Source organism: Dermacentor andersoni, chromosome 4 (genome assembly GCF_023375885.2).
Source record: "Dermacentor andersoni chromosome 4, qqDerAnde1_hic_scaffold, whole genome shotgun sequence".
Taxonomy (NCBI): Eukaryota; Metazoa; Arthropoda; class Arachnida; order Ixodida; family Ixodidae; genus Dermacentor; species Dermacentor andersoni.
Window position 1 is genome coordinate 198,166,557 of NC_092817.1, and position 17,606 is coordinate 198,184,162.

Sequence of the window (17,606 nt, forward strand, 5' to 3'; positions counted from 1 at the left end):
TTCGACGTTGGCTCTACCAGTAGGCTGCGCCAGTTGAACGTAACAGTAAATAAAACCACCCACACGTGAGTGTAAAAAAAAGAAAAAAAAATAAGTCACAGAAGCACGCAATAAAAAAAAAGCAAAAAGAAGGGTGCCATCAGCACTCGGTGTTCCCAGGTGGTCTCCCTCCCAAGTACTGACCGAGCCCAATGCTGCTTAGCTTCGGGGATCGGACGAGAACCGGCGTATTCAGCATGGTATGGCCGATTTTTTTTTTTCTTTATTTCCAGACAATCAACAAATACATCAATACATACTGCTCCCACCATCTGACAATATTCACTTTCCCACCGCTGCGCTTGGAGCTTGCGGTTGAGATTACAAAACTTTCATTTTGGCAAGTGCATCCATCAATGACAACAGATCATCGTCATACGCTAACTTCTGAAAAACTTCCCGCAGTTTACTGACATTCTCAGCAAAATACGAGTTTACTGTTCTCACATTTATATCACAATTCCTTACAGCCATGCGGTTTCTCCAGATACTGTGAAGGCCGAGAAGAAAGAACATGTCATAAGGTGTACTGTCTTGCACTGTGGACAGGTAACGGATACCATGCGCTGTTAACGGCAATTCTTTTTTAATAGTTCTTTGCATAATATCCCAAAAGAAGACCGCACTCCAACAGTCCAGAAAAACGTGTTCTATAGTTTCTGGTTTCTTGCAAATCAAACAGTTAGTCCCCCATGGTAAATAGTCCCCTCTTTCTTCTAGCCATGTTTTTACAGGCAAGGTATTAGTATGTAGTTTAAAAAAGAATGTTTTCACTCCCCCTGGTACAATCATTCGTTTCACACGTTTTAGGACATCTTTCCCTTGGCCTTCGCGGTACATTAATCGGTATAATGGTTCTGGGAACATAATATCTATTAAATCCGAGCTTATCCGCTTACGTATGGCCGATGGCAGGGATGCTATGTTTACGACTGCACCTGTATCGTGCTATGTGCATTCGCAACGTATTGCTACAGCACGCACGCGGCACTGTCTTTCCGTTGACAGTACAGGCACACGTCGTGTACGTGGATTGCTCCGTTTGTTGTGGTTAGTCGCTGCCGAGTCGAGCTCGCAATAAAACAAGAGGACGAGCGCAACGATGTGCGTCCGCTGCAGCCCACGTTTGGCGCTAGTAATGAGCCAAGTTATTGATTGTCACTGAGCTGGATACGGGTGTAATAGGTAAACGGTTAGCAGTTTGTGCGACTAAATTTTGCACCATTACTTATACCGGTTACCACCGTCACTGCGCGTACAATCGCCTAGCGGCTTGCATATTGTTTTTGCACTTCGACGTTGGCTCTACCAGTAGGCTGCGCCAGTTGAACGTAACAGTAAATAAAACCAACCACACGTGAGTGTAAAAAAAAGAAAAAAAAAATAAGTCACAGAAGCACGCAATAAAAAAAAAAGCAAAAAGAAGGGTGCCATCAGCACTCGGTGTTCCCAGGTGGTCTCCCTCCCAAGTACTGACCGAGCCCAATGCTGCTTAGCTTCGGGGATCGGACGAGAACCGGCGTATTCAGCATGGTATGGCCGATGGCAGGGATGCTATGTTTACGACTGCACCTGTATCGTGCTATGTGCATTCGCAACGTATTGCTACAGCACGCACGCGGCACTGTCTTTCCGTTGACAGTACAGGCACACGTCGTGTACGTGGATTGCTCCGTTTGTTGTGGTTAGTCGCTGCCGAGTCGAGCTCGCAATAAAACAAGAGGACGAGCGCAACGATGTGCGTCCGCTGCAGCCCACGTTTGGCGCTAGTAATGAGCCAAGTTATTGATTGTCACTGAGCTGGATACGGGTGTAATAGGTAAACGGTTAGCAGTTTGTGCGACTAAATTTTGCACCATTACTTATACCGGTTACCACCCTCACTGCGCGTACAATCGCCTAGCGGCTTGCATATTGTTTTTGCACTTCGACGTTGGCTCTACCAGTAGGCTGCGCCAGTTGAACGTAACAGTAAATAAAACCACCCACACGTGAGTGTAAGAAAAAGAAAAAAAAATAAGTCACAGAAGCACGCAATAAAAAAAAAGCAAAAAGAAGGGTGCCATCAGCACTCGGTGTTCCCAGGTGGTCTCCCTCCCAAGTACTGACCGAGCCCAATGCTGCTTAGCTTCGGGGATCGGACGAGAACCGGCGTATTCAGCATGGTATGGCCGATTTTTTTTTTTTCTTTATTGCCGACTTCGACGTACTCAATCAAGGTTTACAAAGATAAAACGTGTGGACCACACTTTGGCCAACACGGTATTAAAATCTTTTTAACAACGCTAATTCATCAAATAAGGAGATCCATTGTGGTGGATCAGGCAGCGCTTTGAACGCATCTCTTACACACACAACACTCTCAATGAAGTTTTCCCGAGCCGATCGAACAACAATGTCTCCGTTTTGAAATTGCAATCTAGTTTTCCACATAGCGTGGAGGCTCAGGATCATAATAAGGTCATACGGGACATCCTCGGCGTTATCAAACGGTAAGAAGCGTATTCCATATGGGTCCAGGGGTAACTGTTTTTTCAATGTTCTCTGTAGAACATCCCAGTGAAAGATGGCGTCCCAGCAATCTAAGAATGCATGTTCTATTGTTTCCGGTTTTTTACATAATAAGCAGTCGGTGCTCCAGGGGATGAAAATACCCTTCTCATGAAGCCAGGTCTTAACGGGAAGTGTGTTTGTGTGCAGTTTCAAGAAAAAAGATTTAGCTGACGGCCGTATTGGCATTTTTTTCACCCTCTTTAAAACGTCTTGTCCTGGGCCTCCACGTTGCGGAGAACGGTACAAAGGTGGAGGGAACATCGTGTCCACGAGATCTCTGTATAGTTTTTTCTTGGTAACGGTAGACAGGTATTGCTGTGAAAAACGTACGTTCAACATCTTATATGAACATACCACTTCACGTAGGTAACCAGTCACTGCTCCTGGCATATTATGAACAGTCGAAACAATGAATCCTGGAAGTTGTCTACACAGCCGTACCTGTATCACTGTCCGGAGAAAAGGATCGTTTTGATCCCGTAAAAACACAAAGCGTGAGACAACTTGTCGCAGAAACAAATGAGCTAAACCAAGCCCACCTTTCTTGACCGGGAGGAACAAGTTCATTCGACTCATCCTCTCCCAGGTGGAGGCCCAAATGAAAATGGCGAAAACACGGTGAACTTTTTGTACGCTTACCCTCGCAGCACACAACACATTCATAACGTACCATATCTTAGAAACTAAAAAAAGGTTGCAAACAGTGGCTCTAGAAAACATTGACAATTGTTTTCCTCTCCACCCGTCAGCCTTTTCCTTTGCTTTCGACACTTGATCTAGCCAGTACGATTCAGGTTCACGGTAATTTCCGAGAGGCACACCCATGTATTGGGTTGGTAACGTCGACCACTTCAGTCGATAAAAGGTCTCCGGCGTGTCTTCCCAACTACCATGCCAGAAGCCGTAACTCTTATCCCAGTTTATCTGGGCTGCAGTTGAGTCACAAAATTTTTCAACCACAGTCGTTGCCTCCTTAATGCTCGCTTTGGTTGTGCAGAAAATCGCGATATCGTCGGCATATGCCAAAATTTTAACGTGTGCTTCCTGCAGCCGATAGCCTGCTATGCGCTCGTTATTTCTGATCGCCAAACAGAGTGGTTCGAGATAAGCAGCAAATAGAAGGGGCGACAGCGGGCATCCTTGCCGCACCGACGAGAGCACGGGAAAGCTATCGGTGAGCTCCCCATTAACAATGATGCGCGTTAAGCATTCTCTGTACGCCATCATGACGCCTTCCGTTATGACTTTGCCAACGTTCGCATGTTCCAGCATGGAGAACAAAGCCTTGTGCGAGACGAGGTCGAAAGCCTTTGCCAAATCGATCTGCATCATCGCGACGTGATCGCCAATCACATCGCAGCACTCAAGCACACTTCGAGCCGTGTGTACATTCGTTGCAATGCTGCGGCCTTTAATGCCACAAGTCTGGTGCGGCCCTACCAATGTCTTAATTACACTTTGCAGTCGTTTGGCCAAAGCTTTCGTGAATATTTTATAGTCGACATTGGCTAGAGTTATCGGACGATATGACCCTGGCAACAAAAGTTTTTCCTCGTCATCACTCTTCGGAATTAGCACGATATGCGAGGTTGTGAATGACAAGGGCAATCTTTTTCGCTCATACGCTTCGCTGATAACTTCGTGAAGAACAGGGGCCGATGCAGACTTGAAGGTTTTATAGAAAGCGGCCCCCAAGCCATCTGGCCCAGGTGCTTTACCGATGGTTAACTCGTCTATTGCGCACTCTATCTCACTCAGGCTAATTGGCAGTTCCAGCCGTGTCCTGACTTCTTCATCGAGCTTTGGCATCAGCGAGAGAAATTCATTCTGGTAGTTACATTTAGGATTCCGTGGATGAGCTAAAATATCTTTAAAGTGATCGGCGATCCCTTGCTTGATGTCATTTTTGTCGGATGTAATGTGATTGCCTTTAGCTAGCTGGCGGATTTCTTTCCGACAAGCGTACTTTTTCTCGTCTGATAAAGCTCGTTTCGTTGGAGTTTCTGCCGCCCACAACTTCTCAGACCTTGATCTCACAAGTGCTGCTCTGTATTTTTCTGTATCTATCTTTTCTAGTTCAGTTCTCACTTCCTTTAATTCGTTAACATACACACCAGGCTCGACACTTTCCATGCTAATAAAAAATTGCAGTTGCTGGCGAAGCTTTGTTTCTGCTTGTTTCAGGTTGTGTCGAATGACACTGCTTCTTTCAATGGCCATTGTTTTTACTTTCTGTTTAAATTCTTCCCATTGAATGGCAAAGCTTAATGGCTTGGCTAAAGTCAGGTTTTCTAGTTCCTTCGCTACAGCATCGACAAAAGGATCGTCATTCAACAACTGCGCATTCATTTTCCAGAGATCCCAGTTAAAGGGCCGTTTGCTCTGTCCTTTCCCGAACGTGGCAGTTACCAAGCAGTGATCACTGTATGCTACAGCTTGCACATCATATTCGCAACATAAGGGCACTAGTTCGGCTGACACGTATAATCTATCTAATCGAGCGTGGCTGTCACGTTGGAAGTGGGTAAAACGCGGGCGAGTACCGCTGGCAAAAACACTACCCACATCTTCCAGGTCATAATCATGCACCACTGCGTTAAGAAATTCGGCACTCTTATCACGAATGCGTGAACATTTTGCTCGGTCTTCAGCATAGCAAACACAGTTAAAATCACCCAGCAGTATTACGACCTTGGAACAGTTTACGTACGCTTCAAGACGCTCAAAGAAAGATCGACGGTCCGTTTCAATATTCGGCGCATAGATACAAATAGCACGGTAATCCACATCCTCAAAACAGAAATCAGCCACTAAGAGGCGCCCAGTTTCACACGAAAACACTGACTGCATACAAATGCCAAAATTATTTCTTAGGAATATAGCGCAGCCGCCTGATCCACCAACCGCATGACACAGCATGGTATGGCCGATGGCAGGGATGCTATGTTTACGACTGCACCTGTATCGTGCTATGTGCATTCGCAACGTATTGCTACAGCACGCACGCGGCACTGTCTTTCCGTTGACAGTACAGGCACACGTCGTGTACGTGGATTGCTCCGTTTGTTGTGGTTAGTCGCTGCCGAGTCGAGCTCGCAATAAAACAAGAGGACGAGCGCAACGATGTGCGTCCGCTGCAGCCCACGTTTGGCGCTAGTAATGAGCCAAGTTATTGATTGTCACTGAGCTGGATACGGGTGTAATAGGTAAACGGTTAGCAGTTTGTGCGACTAAATTTTGCACCATTACTTATACCGGTTACCACCGTCACTGCGCGTACAATCGCCTAGCGGCTTGCATATTGTTTTTGCACTTCGACGTTGGCTCTACCAGTAGGCTGCGCCAGTTGAACGTAACAGTAAATAAAACCACCCACACGTGAGTGTAAAAAAAAGAAAAAAAAATAAGTCACAGAAGCACGCAATAAAAAAAAGCAAAAAGAAGGGTGCCATCAGCACTCGGTGTTCCCAGGTGGTCTCCCTCCCAAGTACTGACCGAGCCCAATGCTGCTTAGCTTCGGGGATCGGACGAGAACCGGCGTATTCAGCATGGTATGGCCGATTTTTTTTTTTTTTTATTTAATGCCGGTCTTTGACATAACACAGAAAATACACGCATCTCACAAATGCAAAACAGCGAAAAAAAATTACAATAATGCCATCCGTCCGTATAGGACCGGCGTTGTCAAATTAAAATTCCTTCATGGCTGTGAGAGGTTCTAGCCTCGACAGCCAATCCGGTGCACATTCTTGCATTTTCTGTACATCAAGAAACCGCGACATACATGCTCTGAAATATATATGAACCGGCCGTGCGTCGGGATCGCAGGGGTACCCAGCCATTCGAGACCGCCATATACAGTGGAGGGCATTCACCATAATGAAGTCATATGGGATGCCATCTTCATCCTTAATAGGCAGATACCTGATCCCTTGGGGGTTTACAGGTAATTCTTTCTTCAGGGTTCGCTTCAAGACGTCCCAGAAGAACACAGCAGCCCAGCAGTGCAAGAACACATGATCTATGGTTTCGGGCTTCTTGCAGATCAAGCAGTGAGAACCCCAAGGTACGAGACAGCCGCGTTCTTCCATAAAAGTCTTCACGGACAGGGTTCCAGTGTGGAGCCTAAAAAAGAAGGATTTTACCCCTGGTGGCACCTGCATGCGTTTAACCCGTTTAAGGACGTCCTGTCCTGGCCCTCCACTGTACATGGCTCTGTATAACGGCACTGGGAAAACAATGTCGCACACATCTTTATACAGCGTTTTCCTTTTCACTTGACACAAGTAATCACTTGAAAAACGAACAGTAAGAAAACGCACACTGTCTACCACTTCCTTAAAATAGCCACGAAGTCTTCCGGTTATGCCGGCCGTACTGACAACATGTGCCGGCAATGCGTCGGTCAATCTGTGCTGACATACGGTGCGCAGAAAAGGATCGCGCACATCGCGGAAAAACAAAAATCGGTTTACTAGTTGTCGAACAAAAAGATGCGCCAAACCCACACCCCCGTCCTTCACTCTTCTGAACAAATTGGTTCGACTGCACCTTTCCCAGGTTGAACCCCAGATGAACACCGCAAACACTCTGTGCAGCCTTTGCACATTTACTCTAGAACAATATAACGCTTGTATAACGTAGTATAACTTCGCGACTAAAAAGATGTTACAAACTGTCGCTCTTGCAAAAACAGACAGGTTAGTAGCTTTCCATTTGTCTACTTTTTCTTTAATTTCACTTGTTTCCTTCCTCCAATATTCATCACTGCTATTGTAACTATCTAGGGGAACACCTAGATACCTCATCGGAGTTCTCACCCAGCTCACACTCGCGAAATAGTCCGGTGCGGAAAGCCAGTCCCCGTGCCACAGCCCGAGGGATTTGCTCCAATTTACTCTGCTACCAGACACTTCACAGAAATGATTTACTACAGTTATTGCTTCGGTTACGCTTGGTTTATCTATGCAACACACTGCAATGTCGTCTGCATACGCCAATAGCTTCACTTCTGTCGCTGCCAATCTAAAACCACGTATTTTGTCATTTTCATTGATTGCCACACACATGGCCTCTATATAAATAGCAAACAGCAGTGGGCTGAGGGGACAGCCTTGGCGCACTGAACGCATAATGTTAATGGGGGCCCCCAATGACTTATTAACAATTAATCTGGTTGTGCAATTCTTGTACACCAAGGCCACGCCCTCAGTGATGATGGAACCGACATTAACGTGATCCAAGATGGTAAACAAAATAACATGCGCGACACAATCGAAAGCTTTCTCTAGATCCAGCTGAAGAACCGCAACGCCACCTCCGGTGACGTCACAGCACTCGAGAACACATCGCATCTTATGAATGTTAGAAAAAATAGTTCGCCCTCTGATGCCACAAGTTTGATGGTCTCCGACTATTTCTTTGATGACGCCTTGGAGTCTGGTAGCTAAAATCTTCATAAATATCTTGTAATCAACATTTGTTAGTGATATTGGCCTATAGGATGACACTAATTTTAGTTTATCTATTTGATCGCTCTTAGGTATTAGTATGGTGTGCGCTTTTCCAAAGGAAGGGGGCAAACGTTTCTGCTGATACGCGTCATTCAATACCTCTGCCAACAATGGCGCCAATTCTCTCTTAAACGCCTTATACCACCCAGCGCAGAGGCCATCAGGTCCAGGCGACTTTCCAAGGTTCAAATCGTCGATTGCCTTTTCTACTTCCCCCTCAGTTATTTTGGCTTCTAATCGATCTTTGGTATCATCACTTATTCGCGGCATGAGATTAAGAAAATCCGCTTTAAAACCCCCTACATTCGCTGCCTGAAATGCAGAGTGACTGGTAGTACTCGAAGAAGGCGCTCCCAATGCTCTCACTGTCTTCAACGACAGTCCCGTTCATTAGAATTTTATCGATGTGGTTTCGCCGTCCGTGCGCCTTCTCAAGACCCAGCGCCCTTTTCGTGGGCGTCTCCCCTGCCACTAGTGCATCTGCTCGCGCACGCACGATAGCGCCTTGATAACGCTCTTTGTCGAACTGTTCAAGTTTTTCCTTGATGTTTCGCACGTCGTCTTTGTACGTACCAGGCTCTTTACACTCAAGCGTTATCAGCTGCTCAAGCAGTCTTCTTAAGCCCTTTTCTTTTATTTCCCTCTCGAATTTTATGCAACTCGATCTTTCTATGGCTTTAATTTTAACCTTCTGTTTAAAACATTCCCACTTCTCCGCTATTGTTTCCGTTGCATCATCGAATACTTCGTTAACCGCATCCCTTACTGCTTTTACAAACCACTGATCATTTAGTAACAAGGCATTCATTTTCCATAGATCCCAATTAAAAGCATGTTTCGTTTTCACTACACCTATGTGACATTTTACGAGGCAGTGGTCCGAAAAGGACACGGGCACTACACAATAACTGTGGCATCTTGGAATCATGTCCAACGACAGGTACATTCGATCCAGTCGTGCATGACTTCTACCCTGAAAACGAGTAAAAGTCACTTCACGCCCCCCTTCCAGACACTCGAAAACATCGTCAAGTTCATTTTCCCCTATTAGATTTGATAATACGCTACTGCTTTTGTCGCGCACACCTGCATTATTCACTCGGTCTCTGGCATTCAACACACAATTAAAGTCCCCTAACAAAATAACGCGCTTATCACAGCGGACGTGCTTAGAAAGGTTAGAAAAAAAGGAGACACGCTCTTCGACTGAATTCGGAGCGTAGACGCATATGACACGGAATTCAGCATTACATATCACGACATCGCAAAAAACAATCCTTCCAGATTCACAGGAATATACACTTTGAATCTGCAGTCCAGGCAGCTTCTTGACAAACAGAATGCACCCCCCGGACGTGCCTACCGCATGACTAACCACCGCAAAATATCTGTGCGTGAATCGTCGCACCGTGCTCCCGGTCTGCTCCTCTCCATCAACCTTAGTCTCTTGGACGGCTAGTACGTCTAAGTTGTGGTCAGTGACCAACCGTAGGACCTGACTTTGCCTACGACTAGCCGCCAAGCCTCGCACGTTCAATGTGGCAATAATAAGGGGCGGTATTTCAGCCATTTTCAGCTAGCGAGAAAAGCAGGCCCGGAGCATGGTGCTTACCGTTCACGACTAGCCCTCGGCTAGCCGTCTCCGGGACCTCCCGGCTTGTTTGTGTCGTCAAGCGTGGCCGTTTTGGCCACAGGCTTCTTTCCAGGTGGTACATTGGGTTTTGGCTTGTAGCCCATCCGCCTTCCTTGAGGCGCCTTCGTCGGCGGCCCCTCGCTGGTGCTGGTGGCACCGCCGTCCTTGTCCTTGGTCTCGTCGTGGGGGCGCTTGACTGGGGCACCAATAATCGCGGTCCGCTCGCCGTCATTGTCTTCCTTGTCCTGCAGCATTGCTGTCGTGTCGTTGTCGGGTGCGTCTTCGTTAACGCCCCCCGTAGCAAGGCTCACTGCAGGCAGGACCTGTACCGGTTTGCCCGTTTTCTCGGCAGCCTCAGCCACCGTGCCTTCAGCGTCAGCGGTAGATGACCCTCCAAGTGTGGCTGCCGAAACCAAGTCTCCAGTTCCTTTGGCGGCGTCCTCCGTCTCAACCACGTCCATGACGTGCTCCTCAGCAACGTCAGTCGCTGCTGGTCCTGTCACGGCGGCGTAGGATTTGACGCAGTCAGCGTCAACGTGGCCGAAACGTCTGCACCTGGAACAGCGTGGGACTTTACACTCTCGGCGGACGTGCCCCGTGCCTTGGCAGCGCAGGCACTGCATGGGTCGACCGGGCACAACCACCAAGGCCAACTCTCCGCCGACGCGGACCTGATGAGGAAGGTCCTCAACTTTGACGCCGTTCTTTAGCTTGAGGAGCACCGTCCTGGTGGTCGACGTCTTGCTTCCCATGCCTTCGACTCGCCACCGCTCCCGGCTCACCTCTTCCACCTTGCCGAAAGCCGCGAACGCTGTCCGGACGTCCTCGTCAGCCACTCCGTACAACAGCCAGTGAAGCCTAAGCTTCACCTGCTGGTCCTGCGGGTCCACGATGACGCATCGTCGTCCCTTCACTTGCAGGTCCTTTAAGGGAGACCAGTCTTTTCGTCGCAGTCGCATCATTCAGGGTCACCGCCCAGACGTGGTTTATCTGGTACGCCCCTATGCATACCACGTCCGGCAGGATGCCCGTCGGCAGTAGGGCGTCCCTGAAATCTTCGACCTTGTATGGTCTCGCACGCACATCACCGTGCAAAAACACGGTGTTAATCGCAACTCGTCCTTTTGGCAGTTGAGGCAAAATGAACGGATATTCCTTATCATCTTCTGTAATCCTGTTTCCGCGACCAAAAGTGGCAGCTGTCGCTGCCCCGGAAGAGGCCATGACCCTACGATCCGAACAGCTCGGCTGCCGGATGCAGAATGCATGGTATGGCCGATGGCAGGGATGCTATGTTTACGACTGCACCTGTATCGTGCTATGTGCATTCGCAACGTATTGCTACAGCACGCACGCGGCACTGTCTTTCCGTTGACAGTACAGGCACACGTCGTGTACGTGGATTGCTCCGTTTGTTGTGGTTAGTCGCTGCCGAGTCGAGCTCGAAATAAAACAAGAGGACGAGCGCAACGATGTGCGTCCGCTGCAGCCCACGTTTGGCGCTAGTAATGAGCCAAGTTATTGATTGTCACTGAGCTGGATACGGGTGTAATAGGTAAACGGTTAGCAGTTTGTGCGACTAAATTTTGCACCATTACTTATACCGGTTACCACCGTCACTGCGCGTACAATCGCCTAGCGGCTTGCATATTGTTTTTGCACTTCGACGTTGGCTCTACCAGTAGGCTGCGCCAGTTGAACGTAACAGTAAATAAAACCACCCACACGTGAGTGTAAAAAAAAAGAAAAAAAAATAAGTCACAGAAGCACGCAATAAAAAAAAAGCAAAAAGAAGGGTGCCATCAGCACTCGGTGTTCCCAGGTGGTCTCCCTCCCAAGTACTGACCGAGCCCAATGCTGCTTAGCTTCGGGGATCGGACGAGAACCGGCGTATTCAGCATGGTATGGCCGATGGCAGGGATGCTATGTTTACGACTGCACCTGTATCGTGCTATGTGCATTCGCAACGTATTGCTACAGCACGCACGCGGCACTGTCTTTCCGTTGACAGTACAGGCACACGTCGTGTACGTGGATTGCTCCGTTTGTTGTGGTTAGTCGCTGCCGAGTCGAGCTCGCAATAAAACAAGAGGACGAGCGCAACGATGTGCGTCCGCTGCAGCCCACGTTTGGCGCTAGTAATGAGCCAAGTTATTGATTGTCACTGAGCTGGATACGGGTGTAATAGGTAAACGGTTAGCAGTTTGTGCGACTAAATTTTGCACCATTACTTATACCGGTTACCACCGTCACTGCGCGTACAATCGCCTAGCGGCTTGCATATTGTTTTTGCACTTCGACGTTGGCTCTACCAGTAGGCTGCGCCAGTTGAACGTAACAGTAAATAAAACCAACCACACGTGAGTGTAAAAAAAAGAAAAAAAAATAAGTCACAGAAGCACGCAATAAAAAAAAAAGCAAAAAGAAGGGTGCCATCAGCACTCGGTGTTCCCAGGTGGTCTCCCTCCCACGTACTGACCGAGCCCAATGCTGCTTAGCTTCGAGGATCGGACGAGAACCGGCGTATTCAGCATGGTATGGCCGATGGCAGGGATGCTATGTTTACGACTGCACCTGTATCGTGCTATGTGCATTCGCAACGTATTGCTACAGCACGCCCGCGGCACTGTCTTTCCGTTGACAGTACAGGCACACGTCGTGTACGTCGATTGCTCCGTTTGTTGTGGTTAGTCGCTGCCGAGTCGAGCTCGCAATAAAACAAGAGGACGAGCGCAACGATGTGCGTCCGCTGCAGCCCACGTTTGGCGCTAGTAATGAGCCAAGTTATTGATTGTCACTGAGCTGGATACGGGTGTAATAGGTAAACGGTTAGCAGTTTGTGCGACTAAATTTTGCACCATTACTTATACCGGTTACCACCGTCACTGCGCGTACAATCGCCTAGCGGCTTGCATATTGTTTTTGCACTTCGACGTTGGCTCTACCAGTAGGCTGCGCCAGTTGAACGTAACAGTAAATAAAACCAACCACACGTGAGTGTAAAAAAAAGAAAAAAAAATAAGTCACAGAAGCACGCAATAAAAAAAAAAGCAAAAAGAAGGGTGCCATCAGCACTCGGTGTTCCCAGGTGGTCTCCCTCCCACGTACTGACCGAGCCCAATGCTGCTTAGCTTCGAGGATCGGACGAGAACCGGCGTATTCAGCATGGTATGGCCGATGGCAGGGATGCCATGTTTACGACTGCACCTGTATCGTGCTATGTGCATTCGCAACGTATTGCTACAGCACGCCCGCGGCACTGTCTTTCCGTTGACAGTACAGGCACACGTCGTGTACGTGGATTGCTCCGTTTGTTGTGGTTAGTCGCTGCCGAGTCGAGCTCGCAATAAAACAAGAGGACGAGCGCAACGATGTGCGTCCGCTGCAGCCCACGTTTGGCGCTAGTAATGAGCCAAGTTATTGATTGTCACTGAGCTGGATACGTGTGTAATAGGTAAACGGTTAGCAGTTTGTGCGACTAAATTTTGCACCATTACTTATACCGGTTACCACCGTCACTGCGCGTACAATCGCCTAGCGGCTTGCATATTGTTTTTGCCCTTCGACGTTGGCTCTACCAGTAGGCTGCGCCAGTTGAACGTAACAGTAAATAAAACCACCCACACGTGAGTGTAAAAAAAAGAAAAAAAAAGATAAGTCACAGAAGCACACAATAAAAAAAAAGCAAAAAGAAGGGTGCCATCAGCACTCGGTGTTCCCAGGTGGTCTCCCTCCCAAGTACTGACCGAGCCCAATGCTGCTTAGCTTCGGGGATCGGACGAGAACCGGCGTATTCAGCATGGTATGGCCGATGGCAGGGATGCTATGTTTACGACTGCACCTGTATCGTGCTATGTGCATTCGCAACGTATTGCTACAGCACGCACGCGGCACTGTCTTTCCGTTGACAGTACAGGCACACGTCGTGTACGTGGATTGCTCCGTTTGTTGTGGTTAGTCGCTGCCGAGTCGAGCTCGCAATAAAACAAGAGGACGAACGCAACGATGTGCGTCCGCTGCAGCCCACGTTTGGCGCTAGTAATGAGCCAAGTTATTGATTGTCACTGAGCTGGATACGGGTGTAATAGGTAAACGGTTAGCAGTTTGTGCGACTAAATTTTGCACCATTACTTATACCGGTTACCACCGTCACTGCGCGTACAATCGCCTAGCGGCTTGCATATTGTTTTTGCACTTCGACGTTGGCTCTACCAGTAGGCTGCGCCAGTTGAACGTAACAGTAAATAAAACCAACCACACGTGAGTGTAAAAAAAAGAAAAAAAAATAAGTCACAGAAGCACGCAATAAAAAAAAAAGCAAAAAGAAGGGTGCCTTGCCATCAGCACTCGGTGTTCCCAGGTGGTCTCCCTCCCAAGTACTGACCGAGCCCAATGCTGCTTAGCTTCGGGGATCGGACGAGAACCGGCGTATTCAGCATGGTATGGCCGATGGCAGGGATGCTATGTTTACGACTGCACCTGTATCGTGCTTTGTGCATTCGCAACGTATTGCTACAGCACGCACGCGGCACTGTCTTTCCGTTGACAGTACAGGCACACGTCGTGTACGTGGATTGCTCCGTTTGTTGTGGTTAGTCGCTGCCGAGTCGAGCTCGCAATAAAACAAGAGGACGAGCGCAACGATGTGCGTCCGCTGGAGCCCACGTTTGGCGCTAGTAATGAGCCAAGTTATTGATTGTCACTGAGCTGGATACGGGTGTAATAGGTAAACGGTTAGCAGTTTGTGCGACTAAATTTTGCACCATTACTTATACCGGTTACCACCGTCACTGCGCGTACAATCGCCTAGCGGCTTGCATATTGTTTTTGCACTTCGACGTTGGCTCTACCAGTAGGCTGCGCCAGTTGAACGTAACAGTAAATAAAACCAACCACACGTGAGTGTAAAAAAAAGAAAAAAAAATAAGTCACAGAAGCACGCAATAAAAAAAAAAGCAAAAAGAAGGGTGCCATCAGCACTCGGTGTTCCCAGGTGGTCTCCCTCCCACGTACTGACCGAGCCCAATGCTGCTTAGCTTCGAGGATCGGACGAGAACCGGCGTATTCAGCATGGTATGGCCGATGGCAGGGATGCTATGTTTACGACTGCACCTGTATCGTGCTATGTGCATTCGCAACGTATTGCTACAGCACGCCCGCGGCACTGTCTTTCCGTTGACAGTACAGGCACACGTCGTGTACGTGGATTGCTCCGTTTGTTGTGGTTAGTCGCTGCCGAGTCGAGCTCGCAATAAAACAAGAGGACGAGCGCAACGATGTGCGTCCGCTGCAGCCCACGTTTGGCGCTAGTAATGAGCCAAGTTATTGATTGTCACTGAGCTGGATACGGGTGTAATAGGTAAACGGTTAGCAGTTTGTGCGACTAAATTTTGCACCATTACTTATACCGGTTACCACCGTCACTGCGCGTACAATCGCCTAGCGGCTTGCATATTGTTTTTGCACTTCGACGTTGGCTCTACCAGTAGGCTGCGCCAGTTGAACGTAACAGTAAATAAAACCAACCACACGTGAGTGTAAAAAAAAGAAAAAAAAAAATAAGTCACAGAAGCACGCAATAAAAAAAAAGCAAAAAGAAGGGTGCCATCAGTACTCGGTGTTCCCAGGTGGTCTCCCTCCCAAGTACTGACCGATCCCAATGCTGCTTAGCTTCGGGGATCGGACGAGAACCGGCGTATTCAGCATGGTATGGCCGATGGCAGGGATGCTATGTTTACGACTGCACCTGTATCGTGCTATGTGCATTCGCAACGTATTGCTACAGCACGCACGCGGCACTGTCTTTCCGTTGACAGTACAGGCACACGTCGTGTACGTGGATTGCTCCGTTTGTTGTGGTTAGTCGCTGCCGAGTCGAGCTCGCAATAAAACAAGAGGACGAGCGCAACGATGTGCGTCCGCTGCAGCCCACGTTTGGCGCTAGTAATGAGCCAAGTTATTGATTGTCACTGAGCTGGATACGGGTGTAATAGGTAAACGGTTAGCAGTTTGTGCGACTAAATTTTGCACCATTACTTATACCGGTTACCACCGTCACTGCGCGTACAATCGCCTAGCGGCTTGCATATTGTTTTTGCACTTCGACGTTGGCTCTACCAGTAGGCTGCGCCAGTTGAACGTAACAGTAAATAAAACCAACCACACGTGAGTGTAAAAAAAAGAAAAAAAAATAAGTCACAGAAGCACGCAATAAAAAAAAAAGCAAAAAGAAGGGTGCCATCAGCACTCGGTGTTCCCAGGTGGTCTCCCTCCCACGTACTGACCGAGCCCAATGCTGCTTAGCTTCGAGGATCGGACGAGAACCGGCGTATTCAGCATGGTATGGCCGATGGCAGGGATGCTATGTTTACGACTGCACCTGTATCGTGCTATGTGCATTCGCAACGTATTGCTACAGCACGCCCGCGGCACTGTCTTTCCGTTGACAGTACAGGCACACGTCGTGTACGTGGATTGCTCCGTTTGTTGTGGTTAGTCGCTGCCGAGTCGAGCTCGCAATAAAACAAGAGGACGAGCGCAACGATGTGCGTCCGCTGCAGCCCACGTTTGGCGCTAGTAATGAGCCAAGTTATTGATTGTCACTGAGCTGGATACGGGTGTAATAGGTAAACGGTTAGCAGTTTGTGCGACTAAATTTTGCACCATTACTTATACCGGTTACCACTGTCACTGCGCGTACAATCGCCTAGCGGCTTGCATATTGTTTTTGCACTTCGACGTTGGCTCTACCAGTAGGCTGCGCCAGTTGAACGTAACAGTAAATAAAACCAACCACACGTGAGTGTAAAAAAAAGAAAAAAAAAATAAGTCACAGAAGCACGCAATAAAAAAAAAAGCAAAAAGAAGGGTGCCATCAGCACTCGGTGTTCCCAGGTGGTCTCCCTCCCAAGTACTGACCGAGCCCAATGCTGCTTAGCTTCGGGGATCGGACGAGAACCGGCGTATTCAGCATGGTATGGCCGATGGCAGGGATGCTATGTTTACGACTGCACCTGTATCGTGCTATGTGCATTCGCAACGTATTGCTACAGCACGCCCGCGGCACTGTCTTTCCGTTGACAGTACAGGCACACGTCGTGTACGTGGATTGCTCCGTTTGTTGTGGTTAGTCGCTGCCGAGTCGAGCTCGCAATAAAACAAGAGGACGAGCGCAACGATGTGCGTCCGCTGCAGCCCACGTTTGGCGCTAGTAATGAGCCAAGTTATTGATTGTCACTGAGCTGGATACGGGTGTAATAGGTAAACGGTTAGCAGTTTGTGCGACTAAATTTTGCACCATTACTTATACCGGTTACCACCGTCACTGCGCGTACAATCGCCTAGCGGCTTGCATATTGTTTTTGCACTTCGACGTTGGCTCTACCAGTAGGCTGCGCCAGTTGAACGTAACAGTAAATAAAACCAACCACACGTGAGTGTAAAAAAAAGAAAAAAAAATAAGTCACAGAAGCACGCAATAAAAAAAAAAGCAAGAAGAAGGGTGCCATCAGCACTCGGTGTTCCCAGGTGGTCTCCCTCCCACGTACTGACCGAGCCCAATGCTGCTTAGCTTCGAGGATCGGACGAGAACCGGCGTATTCAGCATGGTATGGCCGATGGCAGGGATGCTATGTTTACGACTGCACCTGTATCGTGCTATGTGCATTCGCAACGTATTGCTACAGCACGCCCGCGGCACTGTCTTTCCGTTGACAGTACAGGCACACGTCGTGTACGTGGATTGCTCCGTTTGTTGTGGTTAGTCGCTGCCGAGTCGAGCTCGCAATAAAACAAGAGGACGAGCGCAACGATGTGCGTCCGCTGCAGCCCACGTTTGGCGCTAGTAATGAGCCAAGTTATTGATTGTC

General features: G+C 48.4%; 5 non-coding genes and 9 pseudogenes across 5 annotated transcripts; all 14 read right to left on the reverse strand.

Annotated features, from left to right (window-relative positions):
• Positions 1–134: 134 nt before the first annotated feature.
• On the reverse strand, positions 135–253 carry LOC126532991 (5S ribosomal RNA; annotated as a pseudogene).
• Positions 254–1,467: 1,214 nt separating this feature from the next.
• Positions 1,468–1,586, reverse strand: LOC126532997 (5S ribosomal RNA). Its single transcript, XR_007599903.1, has one exon. It is a non-coding gene; the product is annotated as a 5S ribosomal RNA (ribosomal RNA).
• Positions 1,587–2,099: 513 nt separating this feature from the next.
• Positions 2,100–2,218, reverse strand: LOC126532989 (5S ribosomal RNA; annotated as a pseudogene).
• Positions 2,219–6,038: 3,820 nt separating this feature from the next.
• On the reverse strand, positions 6,039–6,157 carry LOC126532983 (5S ribosomal RNA; annotated as a pseudogene).
• A 5,378-nt stretch (positions 6,158–11,535) lies between these two features.
• Positions 11,536–11,654, reverse strand: LOC126532915 (5S ribosomal RNA). The gene has a single exon (XR_007599848.1). It is a non-coding gene; the product is annotated as a 5S ribosomal RNA (ribosomal RNA).
• A 514-nt stretch (positions 11,655–12,168) lies between these two features.
• LOC126532926 (5S ribosomal RNA) lies at positions 12,169–12,287 on the reverse strand (annotated as a pseudogene).
• A 514-nt stretch (positions 12,288–12,801) lies between these two features.
• LOC126532904 (5S ribosomal RNA) lies at positions 12,802–12,920 on the reverse strand (annotated as a pseudogene).
• Positions 12,921–13,435: 515 nt separating this feature from the next.
• Positions 13,436–13,554, reverse strand: LOC126532793 (5S ribosomal RNA). The gene has a single exon (XR_007599847.1). It is a non-coding gene; the product is annotated as a 5S ribosomal RNA (ribosomal RNA).
• Positions 13,555–14,073: 519 nt separating this feature from the next.
• On the reverse strand, positions 14,074–14,192 carry LOC126532671 (5S ribosomal RNA). Its single transcript, XR_007599838.1, has one exon. It is a non-coding gene; the product is annotated as a 5S ribosomal RNA (ribosomal RNA).
• A 514-nt stretch (positions 14,193–14,706) lies between these two features.
• Positions 14,707–14,825, reverse strand: LOC126532893 (5S ribosomal RNA; annotated as a pseudogene).
• A 515-nt stretch (positions 14,826–15,340) lies between these two features.
• On the reverse strand, positions 15,341–15,459 carry LOC126532970 (5S ribosomal RNA; annotated as a pseudogene).
• A 514-nt stretch (positions 15,460–15,973) lies between these two features.
• Positions 15,974–16,092, reverse strand: LOC126532882 (5S ribosomal RNA; annotated as a pseudogene).
• Positions 16,093–16,607: 515 nt separating this feature from the next.
• Positions 16,608–16,726, reverse strand: LOC126532549 (5S ribosomal RNA). The gene has a single exon (XR_007599822.1). It is a non-coding gene; the product is annotated as a 5S ribosomal RNA (ribosomal RNA).
• A 514-nt stretch (positions 16,727–17,240) lies between these two features.
• LOC126532871 (5S ribosomal RNA) lies at positions 17,241–17,359 on the reverse strand (annotated as a pseudogene).
• Between the last annotated feature and the right edge of the window lie 247 nt (positions 17,360–17,606).